The sequence below is a fragment of the Cygnus olor genome, chromosome Z, assembly GCF_009769625.2.
Source record: "Cygnus olor isolate bCygOlo1 chromosome Z, bCygOlo1.pri.v2, whole genome shotgun sequence".
Taxonomy (NCBI): Eukaryota; Metazoa; Chordata; class Aves; order Anseriformes; family Anatidae; genus Cygnus; species Cygnus olor.
The window spans coordinates 17,262,458-17,280,692 of NC_049198.1; positions in this window are offsets into that span (position 1 = coordinate 17,262,458).

An 18,235-nucleotide genomic window follows, 5' to 3' on the forward strand; every position below is an offset into this window, starting at 1 on the left:
ATATAAAATGAGTCAGTACTCATTTTGCCCCTGGTACTTGGTAAAAAAGTATCCTGAACAATATATTACAGAAAGCATAACTTGCTATGTAAAGGGCAGTATTCAAATGCAAAGCCTTTCCTGCCCCTTACATGTCAGTGTTGCTGAGTGCTTCCACTCCTCTTGCAGAGATCAGTTTTCACTCTACATGAACATGGCTATATAAAAAATGGGCTAGTCAATGCATTTTACTCCTACATGTGGTTTGCAGTGTTCAGGTGTTGAAGTCTGGAATGAGTTGGGTCATATGCTCAGAAAATAGACATCAATATAGCTCTACAGAGGTCATGAAGCTACATTGTTTTCTGCCAGATAAAGTGTAGTACTTATCCGAAAATTTTAGCATATGAATTGTGATTTCTCAGTTGACAGCAATAACTTTTCTACTCATCTTGTCTTCAAGACCTCGCCCACCTTAAATTGCATATGTATGTGTATTTCCTATTTTAAATATTGACAGCTGTCATTTCTGATATTGATTTGCTATTCTCTTTATTCTGCCTTTGTAAACTACTGAATTGTGTGACATGTCTTAAGATCACACAGGACAGTCTGAGGATATTTTGCAGACAACACCAAGTTAGGCATGAGTGTTGGTCTGCCTGAGGGTTGGAAGGCTCTGCAGAGGGATCTGGATGGGCTGGACCGACGGACCAAGGCCAGCTGTATGAGGTTCAACAAGGCCAAGTGATGGGTCCTGCACTTGGGACACAATAATCCTATGCAACTCTACGGGCTGGGGTAAGAGTGGCTGGAAAGCTGCTCAGTGGAAAGGGCCCTGGGGGTATTGGTTAATGGCCGGCTGAATATAAACCAGCAGTGTGCTCAGGTGGCCAAGAAGACCAACAGCATCCTGGCTTGGATCAGAAATACAGTGGTCAGCAGCACTACTGAAGTTATTGTCCCTCTGTACTCTGCCCTGGGGAGGCTGCACCTCGAACACTGTTTTAAGTTTTGGGTGCCTCACTACAAGAAGGACATGGAGGTGTTGGAGCATGTCCAAAGAAGGGCAATGAAGCTGCTAAAGGGTCTAGAGAGCCAGTCTTATGAAGAGCAGCTGAGACAACTGGGTTTGTTTAGCCTAGAGAATAGGAAGCTATGGGGGGATCTTATCACTCTTTACAACTACCTCAAAGGAGGTTGTAGTGGGTTGGGGTTGCATCTCTTCTCCCAAGCAACAAGTGATAGGACAAGAGGAAACAGCCTCAGGTTGCACCAGGGGAGGTTTAGGTTGGATATTAGGAAAAAATTCTTCATTGACTGGGTTGTGAGACATTGGAACAGGCTGCTCAGGGAAGTGCTTGAGTCACCATCCCTGGAGGTCTTCAGAAGATGTGGTGCTTAGGGACATAGTCTAGTGGTAGACTTGGCATTGCTAGGTTAACGGTTGGACTTGACGATATTCCAACCTAAGTGATTCTATGATTCTATTCTATGATTCTACATTAGTAGAGGTTCTCTTCATTTGTAAAAGTCAGACCCACATATGAGTAATAAAGTATGTAAACAACAAAACATAATTTTGTCCATAACTATTTAGTGGTTTTGGCTTCAGTGTCGGGAACTGCATCTGAATTACTTCTGTGAACATTCTTACTTAGTAATATTCCTGCACATCCATTCAGTATGAAATCTTAAAGCCACATCAGGAAAAATGAGAAATATGACAAGAGACTTTATTGATAGCACTGGAATTTTTCATGTAAAAGGAATTAAGATCATCTGTTCTTTTCTGCAGAAAACAAATAAATAAATATTTCCTCATTGCTAAATGTTATCTTTAATACATGAAACATGAATGCCAGACAGTCTGCATTGGCACAGGGACAGCTCTATGAGGAGCTATTCTAAAACAAGAACTAAGTAAAGTAGTTCATGCTAAGAATATTATTTTTCTGCCTGAGGTACTGAGGTACCTGGAAAAATCTCACTGATTTCAACAAGAGTTGAACTTCATTGTATGCTTACAAACCATTGCCAAGAAGTCTGGAAAAACATCAGCAGAAACATTTGATGCTACTAGACAGGGAACAAAATCCTATTTTTTCAATAAAAGGGAAACAAACGTCATTTCAACTAAAAAAAAAATATATATAATAATAATAATCAAAAAACTTTATAGGAAATATGCTAAACAACTGCTATACATATAATAAGAATGTACCCCATTTACAGGTTATTTACAAATTGCTATAGATATTTTTAAAGTGTAGGTAAATAATATTAGAAATAGATGCAATAGAGTAACAGACATATAAGATCTTACACTCTACTGTCTTATAACAGGCATACAGTTAGTGGTTTGAAAGAGTTATGTAAGTATTAAACAGCTGAGAAAGAAAAATCAGCTAGAAATCATAAGTACTCTGAAACTGAAATATATTAAGTTGCCCTGCTCTTAGACTTGAATTTAGACAAAGTATCCCCAGCAAGTCAAGAGAGGTAATCCTTCTGCTCTGCTTGGCATTGATGAGGCCGCATCTGGAGTGCTGTGTCCAGTTCTGGGCATCCTGGTACAAGAGAGACATAGACATACTGGAAAAAGTCTAATGTAGGGCCACCAAGATGATCAAGGGAATGGAGCACCTCTCCTGTGAGGAGAGGCTATGAGAGTTGGGACTGATCAGCGTGGAGAAGAGAAGGCTTGGGGGGATCTCATCAGTATGTAACCTGAAAGGGGGGATGTAACCTGCAAAGAGGATGGAGGCAGGCTCTTTTCAGTGCTAGTGTTCAGTGCCAGGACAAGAGGCAACAGACACAAACTGGAACACAGGAGGTTCCATCTGAATATCAGGAAGCAATTCTTTGCTGTGCAGGTAACAGAACACTTAAACAGGTTGTCCAGAGACGTTGTGGTGCCTCCCTCCTGGAGATTTTCAAAAGCTGCTGGGACATGGTCCTGGGCAACCATCTCTAGGTGTCCCTGGTTGAGCACAGGAGAGTTGGACCAGGACCTCCAGAGTCCCTTCCAACTTTAACTATTCTGTTATTCTGTAAATTAAGCTATTAAAAAGTCAGCATTTATTAACAGTTTTAAGCACACATAAATTTACTTAGATTCATTTTCACAGTCATTTATGTTTACATACCGATGTGAAGATATATGCTGCTGTATGTTAGTAAAGCTTCAGATACCAATAGATTGAAATAACTGACTTTGGGAAGGTAGCCTTTGCTCTACTGCAGGACAATTCATAGTTCCAAAAATATGAAAATGCCATTGAATAAATTTGAAAATACTCTTGACCAAACGCATTTAAACAAAGAGAAATATGTGGTATATATGCTTCTCTCCAATGAAGCTTCAGATAACATCTATCTGTTACTGATCTTAGCTATAGAGCATAAACATTCAGCTCAAACACAGCATATGGTCCTCCATTCCTTTGTCAACCACTACGATAATAATCATCTACATAAGCACTATTATTCTTTTATTTCTGATGAAAGGAAATTCTTCAGACAAAACAGTGAAGCAAGGGGAGAGGGGGTGGAAGACACTTACCCATAGACCATACCAAATCAAACTTATAAGATAATTTCCAGATGGCTATGCTGTCCTCTAGGTTGCCTTCTGTCTGTCACTATGTTCCAGCTTACAAAAAAAAAAAAAACAGTACTCAGATCAGTTCTGATAACAATTGACACGACAGGCTACCCAGGGAGATTGTTGAGTCTCCTTCTCTGGAGATATTCAAGGCCCGTCTGGATGCCTACCTGAGCAACCTGCTCTAGGGAACCTGCCTTGGCAGGGGGGTTGGACATGATGATCTCTTGAGGTCCCTTCCAACCCCTACAATTCTGTGATTCTGTGATAGTATTGACAGCCCAGAGTTCTCTCTGAGATGGCAGAGTTAAAATCATTACCAACAACACTGTATGCTTATAAGCAAAGCTTAAGGTGTAAGAGAAAACAGCAGTGAGTTCAATACTGCTTTAAAAATTGAAGGAACATACAGATTGCAACATCTTCGGAATATTTTAATATACTGTAAAATTGGACAATTACCAATGACATGAAGTCCAACAAAGGAAAATGCTAGGTGCTGCCCCTGGGACTGAGCAATGCTGGACATAAGCAGATGATAGGAGATAGGTGGCTGGGGAGCAGTTCAGTAGAAAGGGACATGGTTGACAGCTGGCTCCACGTGAGCCAGCAGTGTGCCCTGGCAGCCAAGGGGGCAAACTGCATTTTGGGGTGTATTAATCACAGCATAGCTAGACAGTCAGAAGAGGTGATTCTCCTGTTATACTTAGCATTGGTGCAGCCTCACCCTGAATATTGTGAGCAGCTCTGGTCTCCATAATATAATAAGGATGAAAGCATCCAGAGGAGGGCAACAGGGCTGGTAACAGGGCCAGAAAGCATGTCCTGTGAGGAGAGGCTGAGGACACTTGGGTTGTCCAGGTTGGAGAAGAGGAGGCTCAGCGGCAGCCTCATTGCTCGCTGCATCTTCCTAAGGAGGGGAAGCAGAGAGGTGCTGGTTTCTGATCGCTGGGAAATGATCACAGGATGTGCGGGAATGTCACAAAGCTGTGACAGGGGAGGTTCAGACTTGTTATTGTGAATTTTTTTTTTTACCATGAGGGTGGTCAAACACTGGAACAGGCTTCCTAGAGAGGTGGTTGATGCCCCATACTTACTAGTGTTCAAGAGGCATTTGAACAATTCCCTCACCAATATGCTTTAACTTTTGGTTAGCCCTGAATTGGTCAGTCAGTTGGACTTGATGATTTGTGTAGGTTTCTTCCAAGTGAACTATTCTATCACTTGAAATATTATTTCAATACCAGATATTGTATGATAAACTGGATTTATTCTTCATATTGTTTAATGGTCTGACTATTAAGAAAGGAATCCCTGTTCCTTGTCAAGAAGTCTAAGGTAACATCACAGTGTGAAAAAAAATAGTCTTCAATTTATTTTTCTCCACTCTAAGCACTGAACATCTTTCATTCATATTCAGTAAGGAAGTACTCCACAGGCATCCAAACCTCATACCCAGATTCCAGTTTGAGATTTGATTATCCACCTTAATCCCATTAGGCACTGATCTTTTAAACAGCAGGAAAATTGCTGACAAAATGCCACCAAGAACATTAAAATTCCACTCACAGGGGGAATTTAATATTACAATTAGTTGCAGTAGCAACATAAGCATCGTAATTGTTTACATTTATTTAGCTACTGAGTGAGAATTAAAAAATGTTGAAGCAAATATCAAGAGCAATTGTTCTATAAATTAAAATAAATAAATAAATAAATAAATAAATAAATAAAAAAACGAAGAGGAAAACAAAACAATTTCAATTTCTAACCAACAGGACCAGGTTCCATTTCTTTCTAACAGGTTTCATTGAAACTTTAGCCTAGTTATTAGGAAATGGAACTTTTACTTCTCTGTATAAACTAAATACATGCTTTTCTTTCAGACAGATTTATGAGAAATAATTCTTTAAAGAGTAGCATGGTATAAGGAAATCTGAAATTTTCCATCATTTGGGGAATCGTCCTGAAGGCACATGCCTAAGCCCCACCCAGAAAACCAACTGTACTGGAGGGGATATCATCTCTGCTTCCTTTTACTGAATCCCTTTATCCCAGGACAGACTCATCCAACCCTACCTCTTTCCTGACGGATGTCTGCCTAATCCATTTGAAACCTCTAACGATAGGAATTCCTCAGTCTTCTGAAACATGCAATTTTGTTGCTTCTCCCTCATTACTACTTGAGGTAGTAGTAGTACCTTGTCTTCCTAATGTCTAAGCTAGATGCCTTTTTTTTGCAGTTTAGGCCATGACCTCTTTTTTTCTCCTCATCATGGTTACAAATAGTACATTTCTCCCTTCTCTGTGTATATATGAAAGTCATCATGCTCAAATTTCATTAAACTAGGTAATCACAGTTCAATCAATCTTTCCTTAATGATCAGACTTCCCAAATGCTTCTAATTCTTATAGATCTGTTTCAACCTCTAGTGGAATGGTCCACAATTCTCTTGAAGTGTAATGTCCATAGCTGGATGTCACACTGCTGTTAAGGCTTTATCAGTGCTACACACAGCATAAGGATTTTCTCATGTTTTACCATCTATTCTCCTATTTATACGTCTATATATGACATTTTTCTTTTCTCAGAATAACAAAATATTGTTGATTCATACTCAGCTTGTGATTCACAATAACCCCTGGGACTTTTTGAAATAATTTCTACCTAGTTTTCCCCACACTCTGTACATGCAATCAAATATCTCTGATCAGTTGGAGATTTTAGTCCCTACTGAATAATATTCTAATCCTATCTTTTAGGATGATTTTGAGTTTTAATTCAATTCAGCATACTTCTAGTTTTCCTGTCTCAGAGAGAGACAGGAAACATCAAATGGGATCACCATCATCAAGGTTAATACATTAAAGTGAATGCTAACTTACCCTATAGAACTCTTCTACCCCCCCAAAAAAATGCTTTGATTTCAACTTACAACCACTGCCATTGACTCTTTTCATTTTGACTGAGATCAGCTTATAGTGATGCGGAATGAAACATAAGCTTCACTTAAATCAGAATATAAACTCTCTGTTGTTTATCTATGAGGTCTTTTAGTCTGCTCTAATAGCACATCTCACCAATTTGACACAATTTGCTCTTGAACAACCAGTGATGGTCATTATTCCTTTCTGTGTTTTGTTCCAAATGCATGCAATGTTTCATTGATTTTTCATTCCAATATTATTATATGAAATGAAATTAGCATTAGCAGGTCTATAATTCTTCAACAGCTTATTTTCCTTTTAAAAATGCAGGCAACATATTTGCACTTTGATTTTTCAAATTGTTGATAGCACTCAAATCATTAGTCAGCTCTTGAAGGTTTTCAGATTCAGCTGATCTGAAATACAGAACTTTTCTGAATGTTTTAACCTGTTCATTCATGTCCAAAATTTTGATTGACTTCCATAAATATAAAGTGTGACAGATGCTTGATTTTAAGTGATAATCAGAGACAGAAAACCATCAGACACACTAGAGTTTACTTTTTTATGCAGCAATAACTTTTCCTTCCTGTTGAATAAAGATAGGGCAAAAACTTTTCATTTTCTCTTATCTCTGATAATCTTACCAATATTTTTTTCTGTAATTCTAAATGTCCTTTAGATTGTCTCTTTTTAGATGGTAGAAAACAGAGATTTCTTTGACAAACAACTGGGAGACATAGAGCATATATGAAGAGGAGTCATTGAGAAGACATAGAGCTGACTCTTCTGTGAGGTGCAGAGTGAAAGGAGAAGGGGCAACAGATCTAAAATCTAACAAGACAAATTCCAGCTGGACAAACAGACAATTCTTCCCCTTGAGGGTTGTTAAACACTGGAATGGGTTGCCCACAGAGTCTGTGAAATCTCTATTCTTGCAGGTTTTTAAAACCTTGGCTGGAAAAGGACCCAGGTGACCTGCTTTAAGTTTGAAATTATCCACGATCTGAGCATTTTAGACAGGAATATGGGGCTCTAAGAGGAACCTTCAGCCAATTAGTAACAAGTGAATTAACTTGCAGAAAATCCAAATGCTTTTAAAGGAGACACATAATATTAATACAATGGAAAACAAAATAAAAATGGATAGACTGAAATCCTTCTAACATGCTGAACATAGCATCCTCGACATTTTTTAGGCTATGTTCCAGTTCAGTGGTAAAATAAATTGTCAGGCAACTGAAAAAAATGCACAGAATTCAAACATTTCAGCAGTACGAGAATTTACCAACATATACATATTTCAAGGTGTTTTATTCATAACGCACAATATGCCTTCTGACATTAGCTTACAGCTGTACCTTCTATCCTTGCAAGCCATTCCGAAACACTTTTCTATGAAATGTCTTCCAGTTCCACAAAAGTGAGGCAAAACATCTTCAACATATTGTGTTTTTATTTTCAAAGAATTCTACTATAAGTCACTCTGAATTTGAAATAATAATAATAATAATCAGAAATATCCTAGAGATCTCAAAAATACAAATTCGTTTCTCCAGAGAGAGAGAAAGAGACACACACAGAGAGGTATTTTGAATTACTTCTTTGCTTTTACATGGCCATTGAATTTTTTTCCTTCCTTGTCTTTCCTTGTAAAGACAAGCTACTTTTGTAATAAACATCCATACAAAAAAGTGGAAAATGCAGTAGCTGAAAGGAAATTCACAAAAGCTTGCATAAGTGTGTGCAAGAATGAACATGAGAATACACATTCACAGCGAAGAGGGTTAGTATGAGGAGTTAGTTTAGGAGGAGGAGGAGTGTAAGCAGTAAAATATTCAATAAATTACATATACATAGCTTTTTTCAAGTTTTCCTGTGAGAAGTAGCAGCATTGTGGTACCTGTGTATAAACTTTTTAGAAGTCTTAATTTCATCCTTTTTTTAATTTTCTTTTCTTGTCAGCCTTTCTGAAGCAGCATATTGGTTCTACATCCCCTACTGCATTCTAAAGAATCCAATTCCATATTGCGAAATATTTCTTTTTCTTTTTTTCCTGCATGGATCTTTGGTCTGAAGGGGGTGCCTATCTATTTTTATACTAGGCTTTCACTGTTGTAAGGGAGACAAAAGACAGACAAAACTTAATACGGGTATAAGAGAGCCTTTGAGAGATTGCACTTATTATTTTGCTGTCTATTCTGAATTATATTTTAGCAGACTAGAATAAAATAAAATACAGCATGCAGTACCTTCTTCTTTCTAATATTTTAGAGGATGTATACAGATGACCTAATCAGGTTTATATCCCTTTTCTTAAAATTCCTTTCCAATCATACCAAGTTCTTTAATATAGGAAAGGTCTGCAATGCTCTGCCATTGGTGACCACTGCTGACCAGAAATGAAGAGCATGAGATAGGCAGACATTTGCTGCCCTCTTTTGGAACATGTAAGTAAAGATTCAGTAGGTAATTTAATGTGGTTTTGTTTTCATATGGTGTTGCCCTTTGCCATGTTGCTTGTAGTCAATGGATTTTTAGTTAGCTACTTGGCTTACTGAGTTCAAAATTCACTGTTGTGTTAGGCACTTAAACTTTCACTAAAAAAAAATAAAATAATAAGATGAGATAAGATAAGATAAGATAAGATAAGATAAGATAAGATAAGATAAGATAAGATAAAATAAAATAAAATAAAATAAAATAAAATAAAATAAAATAAAATAAAATAAATAAAATAAAATACTGAGATGGGTTTTTCTAGTGCTAGGAACACTTCCTTTAAATAACTAATTCAACATTCTTTTTAGTGGGTAAAATATTTTTTCTGTTAATTTTAATAAAAGGGTTTTTATGCAAATGTGTTAAGTTTGAGTGCAACGTCCTTGAAAAAATAATAGAGTTGGTCTTTGTTCTGTAATAGAAAAAACAGATTCATAAAGAGTGGCAATATCTCTTTATCAGCAATACCTCTTTATTCATTATTTCTTCTTTATTTATTCTGACTTCAATTTAACCTCACAGTCATGTCATGAATATTAGAACTAATAAACTAAGAATGAAATGAGATACAACATAAAATTTTAATCCATAATACTACAGAAGTATTTGTAGCTTGTCAAAATTGTCATTGGATACAAACACAACACAGAAAACATCAACAAACTATCAGAGACTCTAACTGGCACACTAGGACAATGGAAACAGGATATAATACCCATCAAGGTCATCAGAACCCTACAAGAAGAAAAAAAAATACATATGTTCGAAAACAAAGTGAGAATGAATGTTTTGAAGCAGTTATGTTTCTAAATTAAGGAGATTCTGCTAAGCAGAGCAGGTTGCTAAAGATAACATTATTGTATGCACGAAGAAAAGTCCATTTACACTACAAACAATCACTGTATATATAGGTTAATCTGTACCAATGTTTGGGTTTTTTTTCAGAATCATGATTATAAAAGACATATACCATTTTCACTACCATTTAAATTTTTGGACAGGAAAATGTTTAGAAAATTAAATGGTCCATTTTATTCCAAATAACTTTTCCTATACCATTTTTATATAAGAGAATTATTTCAAAGTTATGTTTTAATGGACATGCTATGTGTGAAGAATAGAGTAGAATAATTCCAATGACAGGTCTCAACCCTGAAACCAGATCCTGAGTTTGGTATTCTCCGTATTTAGGAAACAGCTACTTGAATTTTATGAAGTGCCTAGTTTGTATCGAGAACAGGCCCTATCAAGCTCCAAACTTCAATCCTAATAGGAATTCTAAAATTTCTATAGTCATATGTAACCTGTCTCATTTGGAGTTAGAGAGTAATGTTACTGGGCTGTAAGAATCTAGAACAAAATATATTAACTGGCTGCTCATGGCTTGGACTGGCGTACGCTTCGTTGGGTTAAAAACTGGCTGGATAGCCAGGGTCAAAGAGTTGTGGTGAATGGAGTCAAATCCAGCCGGAGGCCGGTCACTAGTGGCGTCCCCCAGGGCTGAGTACTGGGGCCAGTCTTCTATAATATCTTTATCGATGATCTGGACGAGGGGATCGAGTGCACCCTCAGTAAGTTTGCAGACGACACCAAGTTAGGTGCGTGTGTCGATCTGCTCGAGGGTAGGAAGGCTCTACAGGAGGATCTGGATAGGCTGGACCGATGGGCTGAGGTCAACTGTATGAAGTTCAACAAGGCCAAGTGCCGGGTCCTGCACCTGGGGCGCAACAACCCCAAGCAATGCTACAGGCTGGGAGATGAGTGGTTGGAAAGCTGCCTGGCAGAGAAGGACCTGGGAGTACTGGATGATAGTCGGCTGAATATGAGCCAGCAGTGTGCTCAGGTGGCCAAGAAGGCCAACAGCATCCTGGCTTGTATAAGAAGCAGTGTGGCCAGCAGGTCTAGGGAGGTGATTGTCCCCCTGTACTCAGCTCTGGTGAGGCCGCACCTTGAGTACTGTGTTCAGTTTTGGGCCCCTCACTACAAGAAGGACATGGAAGTGCTCGAGCAAGTCCAGAGAAGGGCAACGAAGCTGGTGAGGGGTCTGGAGAACAAGTCTTATGAGGAGCGGCTGAGGGAGCTGGGATTGTTCAGCCTGAAGAAGAGGAGGCTCAGGGGTGACCTTATCGCTCTCTATAGGTACATTAAAGGAGGCTGTAGTGAGGTGGGGATTGGTCTATTCTCCCACGTGCCTGGTGACAGGATGAAGGGGAATGGACTAAAGTTGTGCCAGGGGAGGTTTAGGTTGGATATTAGGAAGAACTTCATTACTGAAAGGGTTGTTAGGCATTGGAATGGGCTGCCCAGGGAAGTGGTTGAGTCACCATCCCTGGAGGTCTTTAAAAGACGTTTAGACGTAGAGCTTAGTGATATGGTTTAGTGAAGGACTTGTTAGTGTTAGGTCAGAGGTTGGACTAGGTGATCTTGGAGGTCTCTTCCAACCTAGACGATTCTGTGATTCTGTGATATTGCTCGGTGTGATTTCTGTCGCTGAGATTACCACTGCAATTGAATAGTTGATTATGTTCCTTTTCAAAACAAGGCTTATTTCCTAGAGAGGGAGCTACTAAGGTACATAGGACGTAAAGCTTGCTTGGTTTATACACAACGTTGAAGTACTCTTTCTCTATTACTTACCTGTTTATTAAGCTCTCAACCTTAAGAACTTTTGCCCATAAATACAAAATTACAGCAATATATTACATGTTTTTGCAGTATAAATATACCTCTCATTGCTCAGAAGAACCCAGACCAACCCTTACAATTACTATGTCATTTTCCTTGTTGATTCTGGACTTAGTGGGATTTACAGTGTATTTTGCTGTCCACCTCAAAATTTTTGAACAGAGTCATCTTTTCCACTTGTTTTTTTTCCACAATCTTTTTTTGTAATGAAGCTAAAAGGCTTCATTAAACTTGAACACGAGTCTTCAAACTGAGATTTAAACACCAGTCTTCAAATAGAGAACATCCCTAAAATAGTGTTTTGGGATAGTTAATCACTATTAATCACTATTAATTTTGCTTATTTACTATTATTGTGTGCAAAAACACAGGAGCAGATACAATCCTGACCAAAATATCTAAGGCCATCAGCAGCACAGGGTTTTAACAAATCAGTGGATTCTTGCTTTGCTTGCAGACTGCTTCCAGACCTGCCCTAGAAACCCTTAAAGAAACTCTCCATAAATGTACATAGAGAAATCCAGTGTATCAGATACGCTACACAATACTATACATGGCATCCAATATTTCACTGCACAATCTCTTCATGCACTTAGATTTACTCTTTGTTTTTGTTTCTTTGTTTGTTTTTATGATTGTTTTTGGAGAAAAAAAAAAAGGAAAGAAAAAGTATGTGTTTCAGACATCCTTTTTTTTATACATTTATTTTGGCTTGTTTAATCTGGTAACCCAACTCATGTCCATTAATCACTGGAGAACTCAAAGAACACTGAATTATTACCTGTTATTGTCCTTAGACACTCGGAGAATAGTTTTTAGTCTAAGCATACTGAGAAGGACATTGCATTTCATCTACTGTAAACATGGCTGACTGTCTGATTCTGATCTAATCCAGGAAATCAACAGAAAATTTTGCTACAGTAAGAGAAATCTAACGTTTTAAGTGGAGCCTGCAATGACTTATCTGTTAGCAAGCAGCATTAGAATTCCATTGAAGCAGATTTATCACATGCTGTAGAAGACTTTTTTTTTTTAATTCCACTTCATCTATAGTACAAGAATTTGAAAACTTTCTCAACCATAACTGGAGTGTAATTTTGCCAATAGTGCTTCCTAACATGCAATGAGTCACTGTCATCCATAAACTATGGTGGTTTTAGAAGTGGTATATGGGAAAGAGAGTTTAGGAGCCACAGCACTGATGATCTTGGACAATAGATCATTACGATGTCCTTCAAGGCCATCAATGGAAGGGCTCATCTGCTGTCTCTACAATTCCCCATGTAGCTATTCAGCTATACTGATTGTGATAAAGAATTTGTATAGGTGACATTAGAGTTTCCATAAAAGATCTTAATAGCTTGTTACAGTGGCTATTACTGACCATATTTGAACAGATCTTTCCAGCTATTCCTGTAAAATATGCACAAATTTTACATACTTGCATCTTAAAGAAAAAAAAAAAAAAAGCTACTATGAATGTCATACTTATAACAGCCTTTACAGCTAAAACAGACTTACTATTAACCTGACATGATTAAATTCTATGTTCTTTCATCCAAATATTCCAAATATTTGACCAAATATTGACCAAATATTCCATGAAACTTTTTCATCATGTAATAATTATCATTCTACAAAATTATATATTTTTTATTTATTCTGTTTATAAACATTCCCTATTCCTATCAAGAGGTGTTTTTGTATTGGTGGTGGTGTATGTTTTTTTTTTGTTTGTTTTTCCAGATTAGTTAGTTGATATCACAATTTAATTTATATAAATCACAAATTGCTTGCTGCCTGATTGTCATTCAATAGCAACTGCTATGTATTCCAGAATTCATGTACATGCAAAGATACAATATATGTTATAAATTTTTGGTACCCTATTTCTTTGAGCTATGTGTTCATATCTTGAGCGCTGTGCATTTTAGCAGTCTCAATAACCTAAGAGAAGTAAAAAGGACATATATAGTTCACTTGCAGGGGACAAATGACGAGTGCTGTTTCATCATATGTGCAGTATAAGCTGTATCTCTCTCCAGAGATCTTCAAGGGTTTAGGATAATAGGAAGGCAAAGAGAGACAGAGAGAGGTGAAGAACAGCTGTCAGCTTTTTTATTCTCAGTTCTAGTTTTCTTAAGGGGTTTAAAACTGTCACAAATGATCAAAAGCTTAGCACTTAAGACAGCCCCCGGGCAGCCAAAGGAGAACAACACTTTCATGTTTAGTGCCTCCTATCAGAATTCATAATATAGTGGTTGCCTATCACTTCCACCATTGCAGCATTTCTTTATTGGGTGTAATGGATATTAGCAAATGTGTATGCCAGCAAGTTCCATGCAAAACTTTCTTTTATATCTTCCTTTAAAACTATATTAAAAAATATGACAATGAACTGAGGAATACTACGTATATTACATAACCTCCAAATATTTAGTTTTGACCAGTTGCATTCTGCAAAGAAAACTTCACAGCACTGTATGTTCCTCTAATCCGGGAAATAACTTTATCCACAACACTGGTTGTCATGCCAGTCCCTCCATATTGGTAACTTCCCTCCTCAGCTTCCTGCTTTTGAACACAGCTATATTTCGGTATTAATCTGCATCTAGACATAAATCATGGCTCTTGCTAAAGGTGCATCCACACATGTTAAAGGCTAAAATCTCTGAGACACATGCTGATGCTGTTTGTAAGAACCGTTCCTAATTGTTGTCAATTTTGCAGTTTTATATTAAGTGCTATTCACTTTGACAGGGTTTAAAATACAACATATTTAAATATTGGCAAATCAGATACCTATGTGTTCTACAGCAAGAAAACATCGGGGGGAAAAAAAAAAAAAAAAAAAAGAGAGAGAAAGAGATGAATAGATGAATAAGAAGGAAATTATAGACCATTTATTTATTTGGCTTATATTTTTGTATTTTATCCCATTGTCAGGGGAAAGAAAAAAAAAAAAAAAAATTTGCTCTAGGACAATATTCCTAGGAAGCAAAGGTTTTCATCCACCTCTAAGGTAAATGCCATAGGGGAAAAACAAGCTGAGAAAATGATTGTTGTCATGAATTTCACCTGTACAAAATTCTTAAGAAAACATAGAATCGTAGAATCATAGAATATCCCAAGTTCGAAGGGACACAAAAGGGTCATCAAGTCCAATGCCTGGCTCCACACAGGTCTACCCAAAAATTCAGACCATATGACAAAGTGCACAGTCCAAATGCTTCTTAAACTCCAACAGGCTTGGTGCAGTGACTACTTCCCTGGGGAGACTGTTCCAGTGTGTGACCACCCTCGCAGTGAAGAACCTCTTCCTGATATTCATCCTGAACCTCCCTTGTTGCTGCTTGACACCATTCCCTCAGGTCCTATCACTGGCGACTAAAGAGAATAGATCAGTGCCTGCCCCTACACTCCCCCTCGTGAGGAAGCTCTAGACCATGATGTAGACATGATTTTCAGTAGTTAAAATTCTTAAAATGATATAATTTTTTATGAGTATTAAAATTGTTTTGAAAAACCTTTCTTGAAAAGCTTTTGAAAAGGAGAATATTATAGGCAGAAAGTTTTTCACATGCTTGTACTCCAGGTGACTTTGAGTACATTGACTACGCTGTTATTCTTTGGAAAGTTTCTTCATATATGCATTCATAATATGCATTCTGTGGAGCAGACAAAATAATTTTTATTCACCTCTCTGATGGCACTGCTTGTGGTGTACCATTGGCCACTCATCTCTTCGGTCATTCTGAACAAATCAATTCATTGTGATCTCCTGATCTATGAAACTGAGAAAATAATGTTACCTCTTTTGGAAAGCTCTTCAGCATCTCCTGATGGTAAAGAGACTGCTATGTTGCAGCTTGTATCCTCATCAAAACCTGGATTCATTTTCTATTTATTCCCAGTGAAAGCAGCCGTTTGTGACTTTCAGAAAAAATAAATAAATAAATAAATAAAATAAAATAAATAAATAAACAAATAAATCTTTCTTTCACATTTCAAGCTGCTTAGGCTCTAATTGAGGATACATCCACCTGTATGTCTATACAGCACCTAGCACTAAGATATTTGTATCCTGATGGCAGACAACAATGCCATGCAAGTTTAGAGATTATTTTTGCAGTCCCACATTAGGGAAAAAAAAACTGCTCTTCAGACTTCTGATATTCAGAAGAATTGTTATGCAAACAGAGTAGACTTTCCCATTTCAGAGAGACTCCTAACCCCTGGTTGGAACCACAGATTGGATCATGATGGCTTTTTGTAAGAGTAACAATCCTATAATCACTGTGTGAAAACCATTGGTTTGTAATAGTAGTTGTGGTACAGTGTATATTTCTAAACCATTTGATTTTCTGGTTTGTATGCATTTGCTAGAGTTAAGCTGGTATCTTAAATCCTCAATGACTTATTTCTGTCAGGACATGTTAGTTGTGATGTAATATAACAAGTTGTGGCAGAGTAAGGCAGTACAATCCAGTGAAACACAGTACATAGGAAAGTTCACTTAAGTGCTCCTTTTCCCTTCTGTAAAGATCATACCATCTGACACCTTGAGTCATTCCAATCTGAATGTGTAGATGACAGTGGAAGGCAAGTGGATCTCTAAAGTTTTTGCGGGAAGGATTTGAAAAGGGATGCAAATTCCTCAAACTCATCATAAACATCTGGGAAAATTAAGACCTAATATATTGAAAAGTCAAAACTGTAAAACTTTGAGTTGGTTGGAGAAGTTGCATCAGAGAATTTTCTTAGAATTTGTGATCTTAAACTTACCTTATACAACCTTCAAACTAATAACATGAGAGATGAGCTCTGAATCTGTCTTTTCTGAGATCCATCATGTAAATAGCAAACAAATATTTCTGTAATAAAATGTCTCTTTAGAAATTAAATTATATAGTTACCAATTAATATAGATTTGAATTAACTGTATGAGAAAAATGAGTGACATACCTTGAATCAATCATATCCTTTGAGTCAATCCTCCTATAAGAATACATCAAACTTCTAGTAATTTTAACAATGTACCAAGATGTTTATATATCTTAACCTGATCCAAAATAGACCTATGCCTTGACAAATCTGGGTTCAGTTTTCTACCATGCTCTAAGTTCAAGATCTATTGGTTCTTTGTGCTTTCTCCACTGGTGTAATGAAAGTAAAAGCTTTTGTTGTTGTCAGGATAAAGAGTCTATAAGGGGCCATAATTTCTCTCTCATCTGACTTGGTGCAGCCCCAATGACTCTAAACCATGTGTCCCCAAAGTCATGTGTCAAGGCAAGTTCTACATTGTAGTAGTGCTCAGCCTCTCACTTGCAGAATCTCTTTACCAGACTGCATGGGTGAGGCAGTTACATAAAACCATGGTATGGTCTACTTAAGTACCAAAGGCAGGGAGATGCCCTTATTTAGGCCTAGCATTTGCAAGCCAGCTGGCATGGAGCTCTTAAGCATTTACTCAATCTCTTGCCATTGAAAATACCATGATTTTTTTCTTCCTCTACTTTTTTCCAAGTCCTAAATGATTGATCATTGGAAAATCAGTATCTCTAATGCAATTCCCTTCTTTCCCACCTCTTTTAATTAATTTTGATATTGATATTGATTTGAGTTTGATATTTACATTCAGTAGGAAAAAAAAAGAGAAATAAAAAATATGGTTACTTCTTTCCTTACATAGTTTTGCCACAGGGGTCAGCTGTTTATTCTTCAAACACTCAGCAAGGCATTTCCTTAATTTTCAAAAATATATTTGCATCTCATTATTGACTGCAATCATCTATTATATGCAATTATTTTAAATGCACTCTTTTATTATGTTTTGTTATTTCGTATTGTCATACAATGATCAAGATCTCACTGTGCATGACTGTAGAAATTTACCACAAAAAAAATGACATACATATATGCACAAATATAAAATATATAAAGTAAATGTTTGTTTTTAAAATTATTCAAAATCCTCCACTACAAACACTTTCTGTAATCCTCTAGGAAAGGTGTCTTCCTTTCAATCCTTACTGCCTGAAAGCTTCCTGGACATGTGAAGTGAGTAAAGAAGTGTTCAGCTTAGCATTCTAGACAAGAAGAAGGCTATATACACTTTTTGCATATAAGTTGAAAGCAATGTGAGGTGCATTAGAGTATAAATTCTAATGGAACTGTGAAGTTTAAAGCTATTACATCTGGAAAATACCCTGGGTATCTATGGAAGCCTTTATCCTTATTCATTAATATTACAGTAGTCTGTGGTCTAAAAGTCCCATCTGATAATTCAGAGCCTTGTCGTGCAAGGCACTGTATGTGCAGTGCTGTAAAAGCTTCCAGTGGAGACATTTGAGAGGCTACTGGCAACTCTATAGACTACAATAAAAGACAAAATGGGAGAACTGAGGTAGGTGCTTGAAAGAAAGAACATTGTGTCATGTGGCCCAACTGTAAAATAGAAAAATTGCATGCAATTATTTCCCAAGCTGAGTGTGATGATGTGAAAGGAAAGAACTAATGATGATGCACTCTGCT